We start from the raw sequence: 20,541 nt of genomic DNA, 5'->3' as shown, positions 1-20,541 counted from the left end.
TTAGAATTTATAAAACAGTTATATTACCGGTTCTTCTGTATGGTTGTGAAACTTGGACTCTCACTCTGAGAGAGGAGCATAGGTTAAGGGTGTTTGAGAATAAGGTGCTTAGGAAAATATTTAGGGCTAAGCGGGATGAAGTTACAGGAGAACGGAGAAAGTTACACAACGCAGAACTGCACGCATTGTATTCTTCACCTGACATAATTAGGAACATTGAATCCAAACGTTTGAGATGGGCAGGGCATGTAGCACGTATGGGCGAATCCAGAAATGCATATAGAGTGTTAGTTGGGAGACCGGAGGGAAAAAGACCTTTAGGGAGGCCGAGACGTAGATGGGAAGATAATATTAAAATAGATTTAAGGGAAGTGGGATATGATGATAGAGACTGGATTAATCTTGCACGGGATAGGGACCGATGGCGGGCTTATGTGAGGGCGGCAATGAACCTTCGGGTTCCTTAAGAGCCATTTGTAAGTAAGTAAGTTTGATTTGTTACACCACTTAAAGCTACAATGCTAATGTAATATGTATAAAATATCGCACAATGAATAAAATTAAAAAAAAATAAATTATAATAATAATAATAGTAATAATAATAATAATAATAATAATAATAATAATAATAATAATAACAACAACAAATTAAATGGCTACTAAGAAACTTGTATTTCTACATCTTGATTACACAACTTTTAACATTATATCAACATTATATCACTTCGGAATATGTATTATATGTCTTTCTCGTGTTAAATTTTGCCGTACCTGGTTAACATGTTTCGGCCTGTTATTGGCCTTCTTCAGAACTGGTTGTTGCTGCCCTTGGCGCCTTTTGTTTTGTTTCCTGTGGGGGTGTGTTTGTGTAGTGTAATGTGGAGTCAAAGAGTGTGTGTTTTGTGAAATTGAGTTGTTTGTTGAGAATTTCATTTAGATGTGTTGTACGAAAAATACGAACTACACAGACACGCAAAAACACATCCAAATGAAATTCTCAACACACAACTCAATTTCAGAACACACACACTCTTTGACTCCACATTACACTACACCAACACACCCCCACAGGAAACAAAACAAAAGGCGCCAAGACCAGCAATAGCCCGTTCTGAAGAAGTCCAATAACAGGCCGAAACATGTTAACCAGGTACGGCAAAATTAACACGAGTATTTATTTATTTATTTATTTATTTATTTATTTATTTATTTATTTATTTCATCAATCATTGTTCACGTCATGGCGGATTAGATGTATTCCAGTTCTTAATCCGCCATCACTCTCTATACAAATATAACAAAAAATTAATACATTTGAACTTATAAGTTTCTTCTGTTTGCAATAATAATACTACTAATAATAAAAATAATAACAATAATAATGATAAAAGTAATAATAATAATAATAAACTAATAAGTATACCTCTTTTATTTAAAACTCCTACTCTCTTAAGAATTATTCTATTACTTCATTGACTACTCTTCGTAGTTTCTTATCGTGTGACTACTCAACATTTATAATTCCATCTCCGTTAGAGCTTTGACTTTCTCTTCCCATCTAATTTTAACTCTAAACAGAAATTTTCTCATTTATGCAGATTGCTTGCGTTTAGGTGACCATTTTTTATAAGCTACTTTAGCGTTTATTTGTAGAAATTTTTTATCCACCCAACAGTTTCTCAAATCATTCGTTGCCTGACACTTTAACGCAATATGCATTGAGAAAGACATATAATACATATTCCGAATTGTATTTCTTTCGTTGTAATATATTACTTCAAAAAGTCCGGCCAGGTAATTTTTCTTCATCTCGTACAAATTCGAAAATATGTACTCAGAAATTCCATTTTGATCGCAGCTGAATATCCCTGCGTTCTGAACCACCGCAGGCAACACACACCCGATCACGCGTCCCATCTGCATGCGTTTAAATTAAAACAGTTATAAAATACAGGCAGCTCTACTCCAGTGAGTGATATATCACTTTTTCACTGCGACCCTCACATATACTATTCACATAGAACGCGGTGGACTAGCAATTATAATTCGCAGGCATATATAGCAGTTCTACTGTATATACATAGCGTTCGTTGCTATGGACACATCAAATACAGTAGAAAATATTACAGCAGTACACACAAAATATTCATCATGTGATGCATGCACTTGTCTTTTCCATCCGTGCGCTCCCTCCCCCTCCCAAAACCTCTCAACGCACCCCACCACTAGAAAATTCGATAATATTGCTCAAACGAGTTCCACTCATAAAATGTGTAGGCTATGTTGCTGATGGTAGTCTGATGCCTGGATATAAATATACTATAGGCATATCCAATATTCAATAGCCTTTGTTATAATTTTGGGAAGAGGTGGGAGGGAAAAGAAATTTTGTTGAATTTCGCTTATATTGTCGTTGTGTTAATTTATTAGTCTGCTTTGTTTATTTGCTTGTTCGTACGCTCGTCTGGATTTATGCGCCTCGCTGTACTTCAACTTGTCAACGTTTCTATCAATTTCAATTGAACAGGGTTCTGCATATTGTGTTTTTGATTTGCTTGTCTTTGTACTCGGCAGCTATGACGAATGGCTTCAAACAAATAATAAAACCTTATTTTTTAACATATGAGACTTGCTCGTGACTTTTAGATATGGCGACCTTTCAATTACTTATTCACGACTGCCAACATAACCAACATGAATCGTCGTCATAATAGTCACTGTTGTCACCATCTTCGTGTAACAGTAGTCATCGTTTTCGAGTCACTGTCGCTGTCACAATCTTCTGAGTCTTCGTCATAGTCATTACTAGAGCCCGGATGTTTAGGCATTTATTTTGGTTAAAATAGACAGGCATATAGGCTCTAAAATAGTAAAAACAGGCTGTGAAATAGGCATTTATTATTCATGGAAACAGACAAATAATAGACAAATACTTATTAATAAACTATCCAATATGGCATTCACTTTCCTTGGTTACATGTCACAGCAAGATGTTTTTTAAGTTGGTAACTGTCATAGTGAGCCGCCTGTCAGAGAGAACGTTTTTCATGGTGGAAAAAGATCTTTCTACTTCTATTGAAGTGATTGAAGCAAACTTAAAACAACTTATTTCAGCAGGATTGTCTCTACTTTCTTTCAGAGATCGGAAAAAACCGACTGTGTATTGTCTCAAAGGAGGGGTGTGAGAAGGGATTAGAGACTTCAAAGTACGGGTGACTTGTGCCTACAAGCGACAACAGTAACGAGAACTGGAGACTTGCTTTCAATACTTCCCTCATCCCCTTTCTTTCACTGGTGAATCCCAAAATGACCTGAGCACTGAAGGTTATACTGTTCAAACATCTTTGTTAAGTGACATAAAAGATGAAATCGGTAGGGGAGAAAAGTTTACGACTTCTTGGAAACATAGGCTATATTTGTGTGAGGTGAATATATATTTTTAATTTGTACAACCGTTCTTTTTTGTTTTTTTATATAATTTATGTGCGGTTTATTTTAAATGTATTAAAAATATAGAAAATGTACAATAACGACGTAAAAAAGGCTAAAAAAAAAAAAAAGGAATTTAACCTTAAAATAAGCAATGGGAGCTAAAATAGGCAAAAGGGCAAAATAAATATTGGGCCTACCGTCTCCAAATGTGTGGAAACGTGTTTATCTCTAATAGGACTTTCATACTTACACTCAGTTTAAAAAAGGCATTTTGCCTAAACTCCGGGCTCTAGTCATTACCAACCTGCAATCGTTGTCTTCTTCGTCACGATATAAACCACAGTGGCTGGTCCCGACGGCTTTGGAACTGTTCGTATTTTACGTCTACCTGTTTTTCATTTACCTACAAATTTACATTGAGATATAAAAAAAAGCCTTATTTTATGACGTAACTCGCTCACGATTGTTAAAAAGTGACAAAATGTCAATAACTTAATAACGACTTATGCTCATTGTACAATATTATGAGAAACACAGACACGAAGTCCACTTTCTAATGTGCAAAAATGTAATGTCCACGATAACAGGCAAAAAAAAAAAAAATCCTCAATAAGCGATCCATCAAAACAATACTAAACACAGCACAGGAAGAACATTAGGCACACATAGATACCGTGCAATGAAGAAGCAGAGGAACAATCACATTTAGTCTATATTTTGTTTGATTCATTTTTAATGTAATTCTAAATCCCATTAATTTTTATAATAATACAATGTTTGAAAACATGGCGTACTTTATTTTTATACCTAATGAATCAGCCAGCAAACTGAGTGCGAATAATGTGTAAAACTACGAATACAACACAAGATTTCTCCTCAAGCAGTTGACCTTAAACTGCCATTAGCTGGCGCCATGTTGGTTTGTCCCATCTAAAGTATTTGCACACCAGTCAGTACACATGTATATTATGCAGGGATTACAGTGCACAAGTGCGTCTCCATATGGGCATGTTAACTGCGAAGAAAGATGCAGATGACTCTCAAGGGAACAGAATTTCAAACACAACGGAAAGTGTTACAAATGAAATGTAACTATCATCTTTAAATTTTAATTCCTAATTCTAACGTCCAGACCATTGCTTTTGCTTTAGTTAATGAAGAAGGAGTGTCACGGAAGTCGCCTATATTTGTTTATACCTGACTGAACTTTTATCTACTTTGGTAACTATATATATATATATATATATATATATATATATATATATATAAACAATCAAGTAGCCTATTTGAAACATCGTCTCTACCTTTCAGTGTATAATAATCTGTTCCCCAGTCTTCATTTAATTACTAGGCCCTTATTAAAAGGCTAGGAATTTTCTTTTCATAGGTTTGAGATCAAGTGTGCAATCTCAAGTAAAAAGATATTAACGTTATGCTTTATGTTTCTTAGAAATGCAAATTTACTTGAGAATTGTTTCTTTTTCTATTTATATAACCATAGGTAATATCATATAATAGAACCAGAACATTTTGATAACTAAGATACTGTTCTGTTTTGTCTTTTTGTCCCATTTAAACATTTATAATGTTATTTATTTCAATGATGTATGTTATTCAAAGTTACGAAATCTTTCCACGCCGACCAAATGCTATTTCGAGAATGATGAGCGAGACTACAAGCGCACGAGAATGACGAGATGAGACTCGAAAGACAAATGCAACGAACACAGCGAGCGAGAGCGGCCGTTAGTTTTGTTCACCTCTAGTAGATAACTACCTATAATATAAAGAGCGAGGAGACATCCTCAACTACTCCAGGGCTTAAGCTACCGGTTGGAACTCCAAAAATATCGAACTCGATGACGCTGAGGAGCAATAATTGTGGAAAACTTTTCGAAGTTACTTATGATCAAACAGTTGTTGTAACTCAGAAGTCAATCTTAATCAAATGCATTCAATCCGTAGGATGTATCTTTATCTTTCGCCTTAGACTTTTACATAATTGTCAGTACAGTACGATTATTTAGTCCTGACAGTCACCGGAGTTGTGCGCGTGGGACAGGCGAGACCATTTATTTACGCCAAGGGGTGTTTGGGTTATTCACTCGCTTGCCTTTACCGACCGCTCGCCCTATCTCTACTCCAGAACTCTCCCCACTCCTCCTATAACTTCCCTTCTTTCGCGTCGCTGAGCTGTCAGGACTAAATAATCGGTCTGTACACCCTTTGACACGGAAATCGGTGGCCGTTCAGAGACTAAATTCCACCTCGAAATAGCTCGGGAATAATCTTGTGCGCTGTGTATGTACGTTTTACATAGAGAGATTCGAAGCCCGGTTTTTGTAACGAGAAGAAAGACCTCTATCGCTAAGCCATAAAGGCTTCGTAGGGAATATGTCGTTTCTGTGATATACAGATACGACATTGTTACGACTTGTCTCCATCCTCGGACCTCGATGCTTAATATTTCCCCATGTGAATTTCGCGTTAACCCGAACGACAATTAGACTAATTCACGCTACAGGAGAGCGACCATTTTCCGTGTCAAAGGGTGTACATCACAAAATTTTACATAGATTCCTATTAGACGTACGTGTCAATTAGACCAAGAACATCTTTTATTACATCTACTCTATTATTGGACTCATTTTATTGGATCTTATCTCATTAAACATAATTTATTTAGTACCTGAGAGACCGGATAGTAGTAACAGGATTTATAAATAATACTTTCAAATCTATAATAGTCCAGAAAAACTACAATTAAGACTCTGCAATCTAATAGTCAAACTAATTATTTTGTTTGGAAGTGAAGCATGGACTCTCAAACAGCAACATTTAAAAAGAATTCAAGCTGCAGAAATGCACTTCATGTGGAAAGCTGCAGAATATACGTTAGGGGATAGAAAAGAAAGTATAGAGATATTAAAATAATTTGAAATTAACTTTCAAGTTAAAAACTACAGAACAAAATGGATTAAACATGTTAATAGAATGGGAAATTCATGATTACCGGAACATATCCTAACTAACCAGGAACGTGGGAAAAGAAGCTTTGGAAGAAATAAAAAAAAAAAAAAAAGAAAGATGGCGCGAGAGCGGAACAGACCTTTCGGCTTAATTTCCTTGATAGAAAGACAACGTTGTGTTTCGTAATTCAGTCCCTATAAAACGTTTTGAATTATACTACCAATTATCGTTTACTTTCTTTAATCATTACTTAAAACCGAAATGAAATAATTTAATTTGCTAAGATCAACTTTCATTATCTTAATTAAAAAATAATTCCTTATAATCCAAGCATTAAAAGATTTGACTTTATTCATATGTATACTATGCTGTTTAAGTACATAACAATTGGACTATATATTATGTAATTAACGTCTAACAAATTTTCATAAAATAGCTATATATAGGCCAACAATATTCCTCTATTTAAAAGAAAATGGGTATTTAAAAGTAATTTCAACGTTAACTTATGTTAAAGGTATATTAAGACTCCTTCCTTTTAATTATTAATCTTTAAAATCCCATACACTTACCTAGAGGCAAATCTGCACAAACCTAAACCCACAGGCAAATCTCCTCGTGTATGGCGAAAAGTATCAAGACTTTCGGCCTGAAGGTAAGTCTCCAGAGTTCAACCGCTGCTTGAAATTCTCCGACTATATCGTTCTCCAAATTAAGCGGGAGAGAAAGTAAATATATAAATAAACAATAATCCGAGCATGTGGTCGAGATTTCATCACCGTTTCGTTTGAAGCATTTCTCCGTAGTGTTTATAAGTTATAACAACAAAACTGCAGAAATGGTATTTAAGAATGTCGTTAAGGAATGGCGAACAAATGGACTCATAACCATAAGGGAATAGTATTTCTCGAGTGACTGCATTTATACACGTGAAAAAATTGATTACAACGACCTCTTACGATTTCTTAGTAAACTATAAGTTTAGGAAATAAGTATGAGAGTGTATGAACAACCATCCAATTCAGATACAGATAAGTATGTGATAAATCTTTGCGTATATTGATATGGGATCCATTACTGGTCCACTCATGCGTAACAGATGCGTTTATGAAAGATGGTAAATCCTTGGACAAAGCCCGCTCTACCTTGTTCTCCATCATACCTCCCTTGTTGTGCTTTAGCCTCGGGGTTTGAAAACATGGACTGAATTCGCAACGAAAAGTAAAAATAATTCTTTATATAATAACTTCTCTTTGCTATACGTTTTCACATGTACAGTAGTGGCAAAAAACCGGTCTGACTCTTGTAGCTGATTTCAGAGCCTTGTTCACTCCAGAGCACGATAGACTGGTAACTAAGACTTTCGTGGTTCCAATCCTGCCTGGGAAGGAAACTTTTTTTGTTCCTTATTCAAATTTATTCCCAATACTTTTCGATTGCTGGTAAAATTCATGTTCTGAGAGTAATAACTTCATTAAGTAGCAAAATATCGCTACAATCGAAAAGTATTGGGAATAAATTTGAATAAGGAACAAAAAAAGTTTCTTCCCAGGCAGGATTCGAACCACGAGAGTCTTATAATTAGTTACCAGTCTATCGTGCTCTGAAGTGAACAAGGCTCTGAAATCAGCTACAAGAGTCGGTCCGGGATTTTTTTTTTGCTACTACTGTACACTAAGTAACATTCTCATTTGTCAATTTTCTGTGGAATAACGAAACAAAATAACGAAGAAAACTGTAGGCAAAACTCTTGTCTGGATCATGTAAGTAAGTAAAGTATGAAGTTTTGATTCAAAATGGTCAATATTCATGTATGGAGTTTTGAAACAAAATGACTATGTCTTATAAAGTTTTGAACAAAATCCATATTTTTAAATATAAAAAAACTTCTAAATAATCAAATTTGACACAAACACTTGGTGTACTATGATGCAGAGGTATAACATCTGAACTGATTGAAATAGATATATAATTTTTTTTTAACTTATCGAGTTTTGGAACTCACTGCTTTATTATTTATTTAATTTATCATAGCAACAATAATGAAACAATTGAAACAGAAATAAAACAATATTAAAATTTCTAACTTTTGAATAAACTCATATTTCTTGTACGTATCATTTGCGTATAAACACACTCTTAGGTACTATGAACGAAATCAATCCAACAATTTAGGGGAAAAAAACCTGGACACATAGGCCTACACTCAGAATGACAGACGGCATGTTCAAAAACCACTTTTTCGACATCAGGAATGTTGAAGAACTGTATTTTCATGATAGAATTTTGCAGCATCTCAGTGCCTTCTCTAATAAAAATCGAAAAGGAATAAATATTATAAAAGTGCTTGTAAATATACAGGCTATTAATAGTGAAAGTTGCAGTGGTGGTATTGGTGCTTGTGGTGATCTGACACTGATGAAGTAAATGTGGTAATAAGAGAGTTTGGGACCAATCCTATACTTATCATTTGCACTGCTACAACTTGCAAAATAATATATCTGTATAGCTGAAAAAATTGACTTAAATATTTAAATTGTAAAGTTTTAGTAAGTGTCTAATGCTTCCTCATTGAAATGGTTCAATATTTGAAGAGAAAATAAACGCAATGCATACATACTGTCCTTTCTTTCGAGATTTCTTCCGGTTGAAAAGTTAGTAAATTGCTTATTGCAATTTATTACATGACACTTAGAAAGTTTGATTTCGCAAAGCGTGTTACTCGGCGTCAACCAAGCACTCAAGACATGTTTTGTTTATTATACTAATGCATATATGTTTACTCAATCAACATTTTGTCACTTGTCTTACGTAAAGGTTGTTGATTTTCTTAAAACATGCGTGTCCTAAATGTTCACAAAATTTGTAGCCTTCCGCTGTAAAAAAAAGAAGTGACTGCGAAGTACTAGCATTTACTTTTCGTTCAGGATGTAGAAAGCAGTCCTTTGAGATCATTGGTCCATTTGTTGATGAGTTTTTGGCAAGGTCATTCCCAAAGTTCGTTGTTCTGAAATCAACTTTTTGGGAGTATTATGTTGCATGCAAAATCCCAGACTGTGTCCTGTAATCGCTTGACTGTGAAATATTTGCTATTCAAACATTATAGTCATCTTCAGTCGCTCACATCCTGGATGTCTGGAGTGGGATGTAACTATCAGTCTGCAAACATGGACCGTTAACACGCGAAAATACTGTTTTGCTTTTTTACTTCTACGACTTGTGGCTCAGTGCTAGAGGCGGGATTCTCATTCCTCGAGCTCTGGTTCGATTTCTGGCTCTCAATGCAATAATACTAGAGGTGGGCAAGATCGGAGGATGATTACATTTCTCAGGACTCTCCCGTTTCCCTTAAGAACACGAATTGCATGTCGCCGACACTCTCCACTTCACCTTATCGTTTATATTTCACAAAAATATGTTGTTCAGGGTGAGTGTAGAAGCTTCGCTTTTGCCGAGTGGACATGATCGGCTAGTCACTTATTCCCTGTGAGTTTTCACTACTCAGTCCCTAGCCACAGAGGGACACGCGATGATGATTCTTGGCAGGGTCAGAAGTTTTCCTAATACTGGCGAAGGGTGCTGAGTGAAAGACTAGTGTGCTCTCCTAACGAGGGACGTTCGCTATGTCCCATATTGGAATCTGTGGAACTGTGGAAGATCAGACAGAATGAGGATTGTTTGGGAAACGTCTTGCTGGTATTAGGGAAGCAGTATGTGTTACATGACCATTGAAGATCTATCGATGCCGGTGCCGTGATCTGGGGCTGAAAAGTCACCCCTAGTGTAATCCATTCGTCTCATCTTACCTCCCGGAGGTTGTACGTACAATGAGCGAAATTACATGTCTACACATGCATACACATTTGTCCGTCTTCTCGTAGTCCTTACATCTTTATTTCCGTGTTAATTTCTACCTCAATTTCTACCCTCTAACTTCATATCAATCTCTGTATCTATGTCAATCTATACTTTTATCTCTACATCTATCTCTATGTCAACTCTATCTCTATGACAATCTATATCTGTCCTCATGTCAATCTCTATATTTATGCAAATTTCTATCTCCATCTCTACCTATATCTTTCTATCAATCTCTATCTCTACCTCTATGTCAATATCTACCTCTATTTCTATCTATATGTCAATCCATACCTCTATTCTATTTTTCTGTCAATATCTACCTCTATCTCTTTGTCAGTCTCTACCTCCATATCTCTGTCAATCTCTACCTCCATATCTCTGTCAATCTCTACTTCTATCTCTCTGTCAATATCTATCTCTATTCTTCTGCCAACCTCCAGCTCTCTGTCAACCTATACCTCTATCTCTCTGTCATTCTCTTACTCTATCTCTCTGTCAATCTCTAACCCTATTTCTCTGCCAATCTCTAACTCTATTTCTCTGTCAATCTCTATCTCTATCTCTCTCAATTTCTATTTCTATCTCTCCGTCAATCTCTACCTCTCTCTGTCAATCTCTTCCTCTATTTCTCTGTCAATCTCTACCTCTATCTCTCTGTCAATCTTTTTCTCTATCTCTGTCAATCTCTTTATCTCTATGTATATTTATATTTCTATGTCCTTGTCACTCTATATCTCTATGTTTATGTAAATTTCTATCTTTGTCTATGTAATCTCTATCCCTAAGTCCATGTCAATCTCTATCTCTACGCCAATTGCTATTGCTATCTCTATCTCACTCATACACACATCCTCATACGTGGGCTATACAACTTGCGGGGGAGACATAATTAAAACCAAAATTATAATGCTACGAGCCATCGAACTAATTTCCAATTCAATCATCCTGTTCATTCTTTCTATAACGGTTAAGTTGTTACAATTAATAATTCTTCTTTCACATTCCACATTAGATAGTTTTAAGACAATAGAAGACAAACTCATATTCCACTGTGATGTCCATGGATATTACAATCAGACGCAACAAGTTATCCACATGAGAGATAAACGTGGACTTCAGTCAGTTTATCTAGGGATAAAGCTGGCAGTACCGTCGCAAATACATTGCAGAACAATCACAAATCAAGAAACAAACACCCAATCTCAAGGAATGGATATGAATATTCACCAAAGCCGGGAACCGAACCACGGACTGACTGCTGGATTGAAGAGCGCAAAAGCTATTCACAGAGCCAGAGCGGTGGGCCTAAGTGGAAGGTGCTCGGAAATTTTTTCTCGGTGTACTTACGTTCCCCCTTCTTTATATCTTAATTCCTCCCATTCTCATTATACAGTAAGATGTGATCTGTCCACGGGTATAGCTAATAATCAATGGCAAGCAACAAATTATCCATGAGAGATATCATGGACTTGAGTGAAAATGATCTAGAGATAAGGTACACATTTAAGGTATCAAAAATAATTTCAAAGTAAAAATTATGTAGGCCTAATAATAATCTGATGCTCCATCTGACTGATGCAATATTTAACGACGCTGTATCAATTTTGTGGTCATCTAGCATTCATGAAATTGGTATATAGAGATAGTATTTTGGCGAGATGAGCAAGAGGTTTCGTTATGAGATTACCTGATATTCGTCTTAGAATAGAGGTAAACCTCGGGAGAAAACCCTAAGACATAATGAGGCCTAACGAATGCCGAAACCACATCCGATTGTAGTTTCGGAGTACGAGTGCCGTTCAGTAGCCCCTAGACCACGGTGGTGACTTTACCGCAATATTCATTGCAATCAAAAGGTGTCTAGAAAATTAAAACACCAACGGCAATCCCAGTGCTAAAGTACTTCGCCACTTTCCAAAAACAAAAAGAAGCTGCAAACATTAAAATATGTTCATTTGTTATCGATTCACTTTATAATATTTCATTATTTAAAATATGATGAAGTTTAAAAAGTAACACTTCAAAAACTTCAGTGTGTAAAATAATTAAAAAGGTAATATACATTGATATGTACGCAGATCGCTTTGGAGTCCGTTATTGTATCAAAACATATTATTTTTTAAACTATTTTTAGACAGTGAAGTTTTTTAAGTGTTTTAATTCTTAAGCTTTATCATGTTTTAAATAAAAAATAATTTCAATTAGTATCCGAAGTTCTCTTAAGATCACTATAATTACGAAAGCGTAAAATACTCCAAGTGAAAGATCTGGAATAAAAAAGTTGTAATTATAAAAGGGAATAAAAACTACTGCATTCCTAACTTCCAGCGTAAGCTGAAAGGATAGACGGAGTAGAGTCGGAACTGGTCGAAGGACTCACGCCATAACACTAATGACGATGATTGTGATGATGTTTACAACAGTGTCACACTGATCTATTACTTACTACAGGAAGAGGCATAAAGCTAAAAGGCTCGTATCTCCTATGATATGTGAAGTTCACTACGTCTAAATCTGAGAGTTCCAGTTAACTTTCAAGGTCCATTTTTCACTCACACAATACTTCAACTGTCCACGCCAGCATTCTACCATGACTGTAACAAATTCCTTCTTACAGGTATCCATATCTCACATAAGCAATTGTTCACACTACCTGACTAGCAAGTAGAGTAAAGAAATGTTCTCAACGTCATATCTAGAGATGTTCACTACAAAACAAGTGAAGTCAATTCTCATAATTCGTTAGGATTAGGTTCTTAGAAAAGCCCACAAATATATCATAGTATCGGACGAAACACGGACAACAAACTGATGACACTTCAACAACTCATAGATACAGTTGAAGGAAGTAAACTAGAGAATTCGGGCCAGAAAAGAAATTACAATGTTACAAGACTTTCTTTCGACTACCTTAGCAACAATATGTCTTACATCTCCTTCAGAAATACAAAGTGATTCATAAGGATATACCGCCCCTTAAGGAGGTTATTTCCGAAGACATTCTGAGCAAAAAATGTCATATCAACATATTGTCTTATTCTCAATATTGTGACTTTTATTCTGCTTTAACTACCACACACCTGACAACAATGTTACTTTATTTTTAATAATTCACCCGAGAACAATGGTTATTCCACTTAACACAGCAACACAATAGTCGTTATTGCATTTCACACGACGACAATGACAATACACGACGTGTATTATTGAGAAGAACGACAATGTACTTCTAATTTCAATTAATGGTCACAATGCACTATGTGCAGAACAAAACTGTCAGTTCTCAATTCGCTTGCCTAGGCTAGTTCTTCTAGCTCACTGCACAAGTTCACTGCACGTCGAACTCCAGTCTCCCAGATATGGTTACTGCTCGTCTAACCTAAGTCTTCCAGCTGCTCTCGAAGGCTGGCTTCCTTGCTCGCTCGAAGACTCACGCAGTATCTGTCCAATGTTTGGGTCTTCCAACTGCTCCCTCCTTATGGTGATGTCATTCCATCCTGGGTTCGGCTGGGCGGCGGTTGCTCGGACTGCGTGGTGTTATCTCGCTCTTCTTCTTTCGTGGGTTGACGTCATGGGTTGGTCTTCGGCGTCCGTCAGGAACACTTCATCCTGACCAAAACGGAATCATCCCATTCTGGCTGGAGGCGTTGATTCTACAGGGCCACTATATGAGGTCCTTAATTCTGTTGCCGATTTTTCCACGGCCAGTCGAACGTCTTCGGCAACCTGTTTACCTAATGCAAAAATTGAACCTTCTGGTTCTGGGACCTAACGTAAAAATTGAACCTTCTGGTTCTGATACATTTCCAGCTAAACTAGAAATTAAATCAGAAGACGAGCGTGGTGAAATTTCTCCTACTGATTGCGGTTTCATAGATAAAAAGTGTGAAATAATAGATTTCAGTGACGAACAATTTCCAGAGGAAAGTAAAAGTGTGTTGAAAGACGGGAATGATATTAAACCTGGATCAAGCCGTGAGGAAGACAAACAGGACTTTTCTGTTGATAGGTACAGTCGCATTAGTGAGAGTGTTTTCAAGCGCAAGTTTCAGCAAAATATAACAGGTAATATTGAAGAGAAAATAAAAACGCACTGTTGAAGGGGATATTTCTAGCTGATGACAAAGAACCGGACACTGCTTATAAAAGAGAGATTCTTTTAAAACAATCCAGCAGACACTACCAGAAAGTGATGCAATTTAGAATTAACTTATCAACGTTCAAAATGGAATATGAGATCATAGAACACATACAACAGAACCAAGTCACAGTCATCAATGGAGAGACAGGCTGTGGTAAAACTACTCAACTGGCGCAGTTCATTCTGGACGATCTAATCATGAAGGACAGAGGATCCACATGCCACATTGTTTGCACACAACCTCTTAGATTCAGCGCCATTTCAGTTGCTTGTCGAGTGGCTGATGAGCGAGGTGAAGTTTGTGACAGTGCGAGTGTGGGATACGAGATCAGACTGCAAAAGAAGCTGCCACGCAATAGAGGGTGTATAGTGTTTTGCACTGCTGGGGTGTTGCACCAACGAATACAGAGTGATCCAGCCCTGAAGGTGGTGTCCCATTTCATTCTAGATGAAATTCATGAACGGGACATTACAAGTGACTTTATCCTTGCCATTCTCAGGATATAATTAGAAAGAGACCGGATCTGAAAGTGATACTGATGAGTGCCACTTTGAATGCTAAGCAGTTTGCCAAATATTATGATGATTGTCCTTGCCTCAACATCCGAAGTTTCACCTATCTGTGAAGGAACACTATCTGGAGGATGTCTTGGAGATTACCGAGTTTGAGATAAAACATTCTAAAGAAATTAGAGGTCCAGTGTGGTTAAAATATTTGAGGCATGTCCAAGATAAAATGCGGAGAATTGAGGAGTACAAGGATTTCATTGCACCATATGTCGGACAGCTAGCAGCTGAGGGCAAGCACTCTCCTAAAACATTGGAGATGTTGAAAATTCCTGAAACAGAAGAAATAAATTTAGAGCTGATAGCTGCTTTCATTCAGCACATTTGCGTCACTAAAAATTATGGAGTGGCTGGTTGGGATAAGATCTCAAAGCTACGTAAATTGCTTAGAGACAGTATTTTTTTTCCTTCAACTCGCTACCTGATCATCCCACTTCTGACACCAATGTGACTTTTACTCTGCTTCAACCACCACACACCCAACAACAATGTGACTATTTTTAATAATTCACCCGACAACAATGAGTATTCCACTTAACACAGCAACACAATAGTCGTTATTGCACTCCACACGACGTGCATTATTGAGAAGAACGACAATGTACTTCTAATTTCAATTAATGGTCACAATGCACTATGTGCCGAACAAAACTGCCAGTTTTCAGTTCGCTTGCCTTGTCTAGTTCTTCTAGCTCACTATTCATGTTCACTGCACGTCGAACTCGGTCTCCCATATGCGGTGCAGTGCACGTCGAACCCCAGTCTTCCAGCTGCGGTTCCTTGCACGTCGAACCCTAGTCTTCCAGCTGCTCTCGAAGGCTGGCTTCCTTGCTCGCTAGAAGACTCACTTGTAGACTTGAAGACTCAAGACGGACTGACTCTTTGTCGGCCACTAGCGCTTTTATTTATTACGCCATAACTTTTCTAGAATCTTCGATTCGCGTGGCTTACAGAACCTTCGAGAGAATCCGCTTCCAGATGCTTCCTCAGTTCCGCCCAGGCACAGTAGCTTTTCTCCCCCCTTGCTCCGTACCGCGGCTAGTGTTAGGGGTTTGTGTTCCTCCGCACCTCCTTCTTGCTAGATGCGCGCGCAACTCCCTGACGCAACAGAACATTCCGCAATGGCGCCACAATATTTTCAGAGTTTCGCTAATTTGAAGTTGTTTGTAAAATACCATTATTCTTGAGTTTTAAGGGTAAAAGAATATTACAGATAAAGAATCGCCTATTCAGGAGTATAATTTCTTTAATTAGCTAATACTTGGAAGCTAAAAATGTGTTGTGAATTCCATAGTTGCTTCGTACAGATTTTTTTTTTTTTTTCGATTATTAACTAAAAATTACATTTTCTTATGCATTTATCACAGCAATTGTTACAAATCACGCCACTCTTGTAAATTCTTTAAGACTGTACATTAAACTCTAAGGGTGCTATTCATAGATATTTCGCTAACCCGCGCTACGAGCGTGCTAAACTAGCTCCGGCTATCGACTGATTACTTGCACAGAATTCATATCTTATATCACTAACACTGGTTTATGAATACGAAAAACGTTAGTTCATTGATCAACTACCGGAAGCCCGCGCTAAGAACGTGTATGAATATGGCCCTTAAGAATCAAGTTCCTAAACCACACCTGTGGAGTAACGGCTAGCGCGTCTGGCCGCGAAACCAGGTGGCCCGGGTTCGATTCCCGGTTGGAGCAAGTTACCTGGTTGAGGCTTTTTCCGGATTTTCCCTTAAACCAATATGAGCAAATGCTGGGTAACTTTCGGTGTTGGATCCCCGACTCATTTCACCAGCATTATCACCATCTTATTCAGACGTTAAATAACATAGATGTTAATAAAGCGTTGTAAAATAACCTACTAAAAAAAGTTGCTAAAGTCGTATGATTTGTAACAATTTTTGTTATAAGTGCGTAAGAATGATGTAATTTTTAGTTAAAAATTGAAAAACAAAATATGTACAAAGTATTTAACACATTTTTAGCTTCAGAATACTAGCCAATTAAAGAAATGACACTTCTCAATAGTTCGTTCTCTATTTTTAATATTTTTTACCCTTAAAATTGAACAAAAAGTGTATTTTACTAACAACTTCAAATTAGTGTAACTCTGAAAATATTGAGATTAGGACAAAAGTTTGTATATGCATTTTTTTGCTCAGAATGTCTTCGTAAATAAGCTCCGTAAGTGACGGTAAATCCTCGTGAGTCACCCTGTATAGACAAACTGCCCAAATTTCAACACCTCATTGGTAAAATATAAAGGATTTAGTGAGAGAGGTGAGGCCAGAACTAGGCTATTACAATTTTATAAAGCATTAGCAAACCCAACACTCCTGCATGGCTCAAAGATGTGGACACTTAAAAAAAAAACGCAATTAAAAGAACGAAAGATTGGTAAATCTCTAGTAGGACATACGCTACAGGACCGTATGTACGAGTAAAATTATTAAATTCGAGATAATTTAACATTAAAAATATTGCCGATGAAATAAACATACAGAAGCAATTGACTAGACTAACTTCAAATAGCCACAGGAAAATTATATAACTGTGAACAATCAACACGAATATTAAATGACTGGGCCTTCGTCCGTTCACCTGTGATAATTGAACTGAAGTTAACATTGAATATAGTAGGGTCTCTTCATAAGGTTAACATTGCGCAAGGCCTCCGCTAATCAAATAGACTACGATCTCATCAGATTTGTAACTGAACAGGCTTCTACTGAAAGCACAGCAAAAAGTTATAGTTCATATCATCATCGTCATCATCATCATCATCATCATCATCATCATCATACAGGGATTAGACACTTGTGCCTGATCCGGCTTCGGCTGCAACCATCTTGATTCTAGACATCCAGGTTTTTGTGTCCCTTCACTACATTATTCTAACGCTTTTGTGGCGATATTACCGCTGGGCTGTTATTTAAATGTCCCTCCCAATTACTTCTGTATTCTTTTACTTTTCATTTAATATGAAAATTTTGATGATGATGATGATGATGATGATAATGATAATGATAATAATGATGATGAAATAAATAAAAATCACGATTTCCAATCTTTTTATCTAAAACAAACATTAATGACCAAGACTGGATTCGAACACACAACCGCAGCCTCCATGCAACGCCGCAACTGCGTCTTAACTGTTGCGTACACAACTGTTGATGCGTATGCGTATACCGACTTCCACACGTGTGAACATTCCAATATAATTACGAATGCAATAAATTTATTTAGTCAATGCCTATCTCCTTGTACAGCCCTTGCAATGAGAGAACTATTACAAGAGAAAATTTAATTTCACGCTTAAATGAATTACAAATAAAGGAGATGAATGTGACGTCATGATAGTGTGTTCACATGACTTTGCAAATAAAATTACATATTTACGTGGAACAGCTGTGTTCACATTGCGTAATTTTAATGTGTCCCATACTTTTTTTTCTTTCAAAGTGTTGGTAGTCACCACACTGTGACGACCTTGAGATAGGCCTCCACTGAAACCGGACTCTTCTTGAAGGCTGCTAAGAATCCAGGCCTCCCTCAGTGCTTCGATTTCTCGGAATGCCCATGACGATTACTTTTAAAGACATGTATGCAAAAGACATTTTGTGTCGGGAACTCCAGGCTTTAAGAAATGTATGATTCAGCATGCGGTTTGATAACATCATCATGCCAACTAAGACTCGTTAGTTTGCAATGCCTAAATACATTGTTAAAGTAATGCTTTATCAGAATTTCGTCAGTCCAACGGAGTTTAGTTGAGGCGTCTGTAAGGCAAAATAAATTACTCTAAATTATAGAATGATAACTTACTAACACAGAAACGTTCACATAGATTTTGGCTTTGGATAGCAGAATACACCAAAAGTTAGACGGCAGATCCATCCGCAACTGAATTATAATTGCAAGTAGGCAACAAAAAGGTCTCTTTTGGAATCTTTCCGATATTAATTGGTGGTTGAAAGTCAAATTGCTTTTCTGTATGTCAGAAACTTAATACTAGTGAGAAAATTAAAAGAAATCCATCGCTATTGATGGACTTTGAATCGCGCAATATTTCGTCTCAGTTGCAAGCCGGTACCTCCTGAACCACCTAGGTCGACTCATACTAAGTGGAAACTATTAATTAATTTGAGAAAATTAACCCCACAGGTCGGTTTTCCGTACGCGTGTACGCAGCTCTGTAGGGTAGTTTAATAGCGGTTCTGCGTACATATGTACGCATCATGCACGATTGCACAAAATCGGCCACAGTTCACCTGTTGGAGATATTTTCATGCGGTTTTTTCGAGTGTATTGCAGAGAGTCTGTTTTTAATGCCATATGGTTGTATGATGTTTAACCATTTCGAAAATATACATAAAAGAGTGATATCATGTAAATTTTCTTTTACTAGGGCATTTAATTACAGCTTCAGCGCTTAGGGCCGGAACTTTTAAATACCGAATTGAGGGGTTAAACTACGAAAATTTCCATTAAATCTGTAATACAACTCAGCCACTAAAGACATCAAGGTTTGAGCGCCTGCAAATTATGTGACATACATTTTATGATAGACAAAATGACTATGAACAAGATATTCTCAGAGCAATTAGACTTACCTTAAAATTTTCATGCCTATATTGCTCCAAAAAAAAAAAACACGCGCGCGTGCGCACACGCTCACGCCCACGCACACGTCCATAATATCGGTTATTTTACAACGTTTTATCAACTGCTGTGGTTGTCTAGAGTCTGCATGAAATGAAGATGGATAATGCCAGCGAAATGAGTCCAGAGGCTAACGCCGAAAGTTACCCAGCATTTGCTTTTAATAGGCCGAGGGAAAACCCCGGAAATACTTCAACAAGGTAATTTGTCCCAACCAGGATTTGAACACAGGCCGGCTATTTTCAAGGTCAGGCAGGCTAGCCGTTACTCCACAGTGGTGGACCACAATATCTTGTGATAGCGTTTGCAAATAACAATATAGGTTTATGTTGATTTAAAAAAAGCTGTATAAATCCCAGATATTTTACGAAGAGACCGAAAATTCTTATATTAAGTTGCCTACATAAATTTGTTGTAAAAACTAAACGAAATCAATAGGCTAAAAATAAAGTTGCTTAAAATAGGGAAAAGGCCCTATTCTAAGACATTTAAAATTGGCAGTACAATTAATTATAAAATTTACCAAAATCAGTAAACTTGAAATTGCTTAATAAATGTTAGATCCTGCTTAAGACTACACTATACATTTAGTTTAGGGTTGTCTCAAACAGCCTTCATCATTATATCTATTCATTCAATACATTACAAATAAAGAAGAAAGACAAACTGAGTGGTGGAATTTCTATAAACAAAGGTGTTGGGCAGTGTGCCTCCTCGATCTCCTTAACATTTAAATTAATTATGGGCGGTTCAGGGTGTTTGAGAATAAGGTGCTAAGGAAAATATTTGGGGCTAAGCGGGATGAAGTTACAGGAGAATGGAGAAAGTTACACAACACAGAACTGCACGCATTGTATTCTTCACCTAACATAATTAGGAACATTAAATCCAGACGT

The 20,541-nt window shown here is 36.9% G+C and overlaps 1 protein-coding gene and 1 pseudogene across 1 annotated transcript in view; both read left to right on the top strand.

Moving 5' to 3' along the window:
- The window catches only part of LOC138693459 (homeobox protein Nkx-2.4-like), a 242,540-nt gene that overhangs the window by 217,844 nt on the left and 4,155 nt on the right, over positions 1–20,541 (top strand). The gene's annotated exons all lie outside the window — the stretch shown is intronic.
- On the top strand, positions 14,489–15,422 carry LOC138693358 (ATP-dependent DNA/RNA helicase DHX36 pseudogene; annotated as a pseudogene).

This window comes from Periplaneta americana, chromosome 17 (assembly GCF_040183065.1).
Source record: "Periplaneta americana isolate PAMFEO1 chromosome 17, P.americana_PAMFEO1_priV1, whole genome shotgun sequence".
Lineage (NCBI taxonomy): Eukaryota > Metazoa > Arthropoda > Insecta > Blattodea > Blattidae > Periplaneta > Periplaneta americana.
This window is presented reverse-complemented; position numbering and strand designations above follow the sequence as displayed.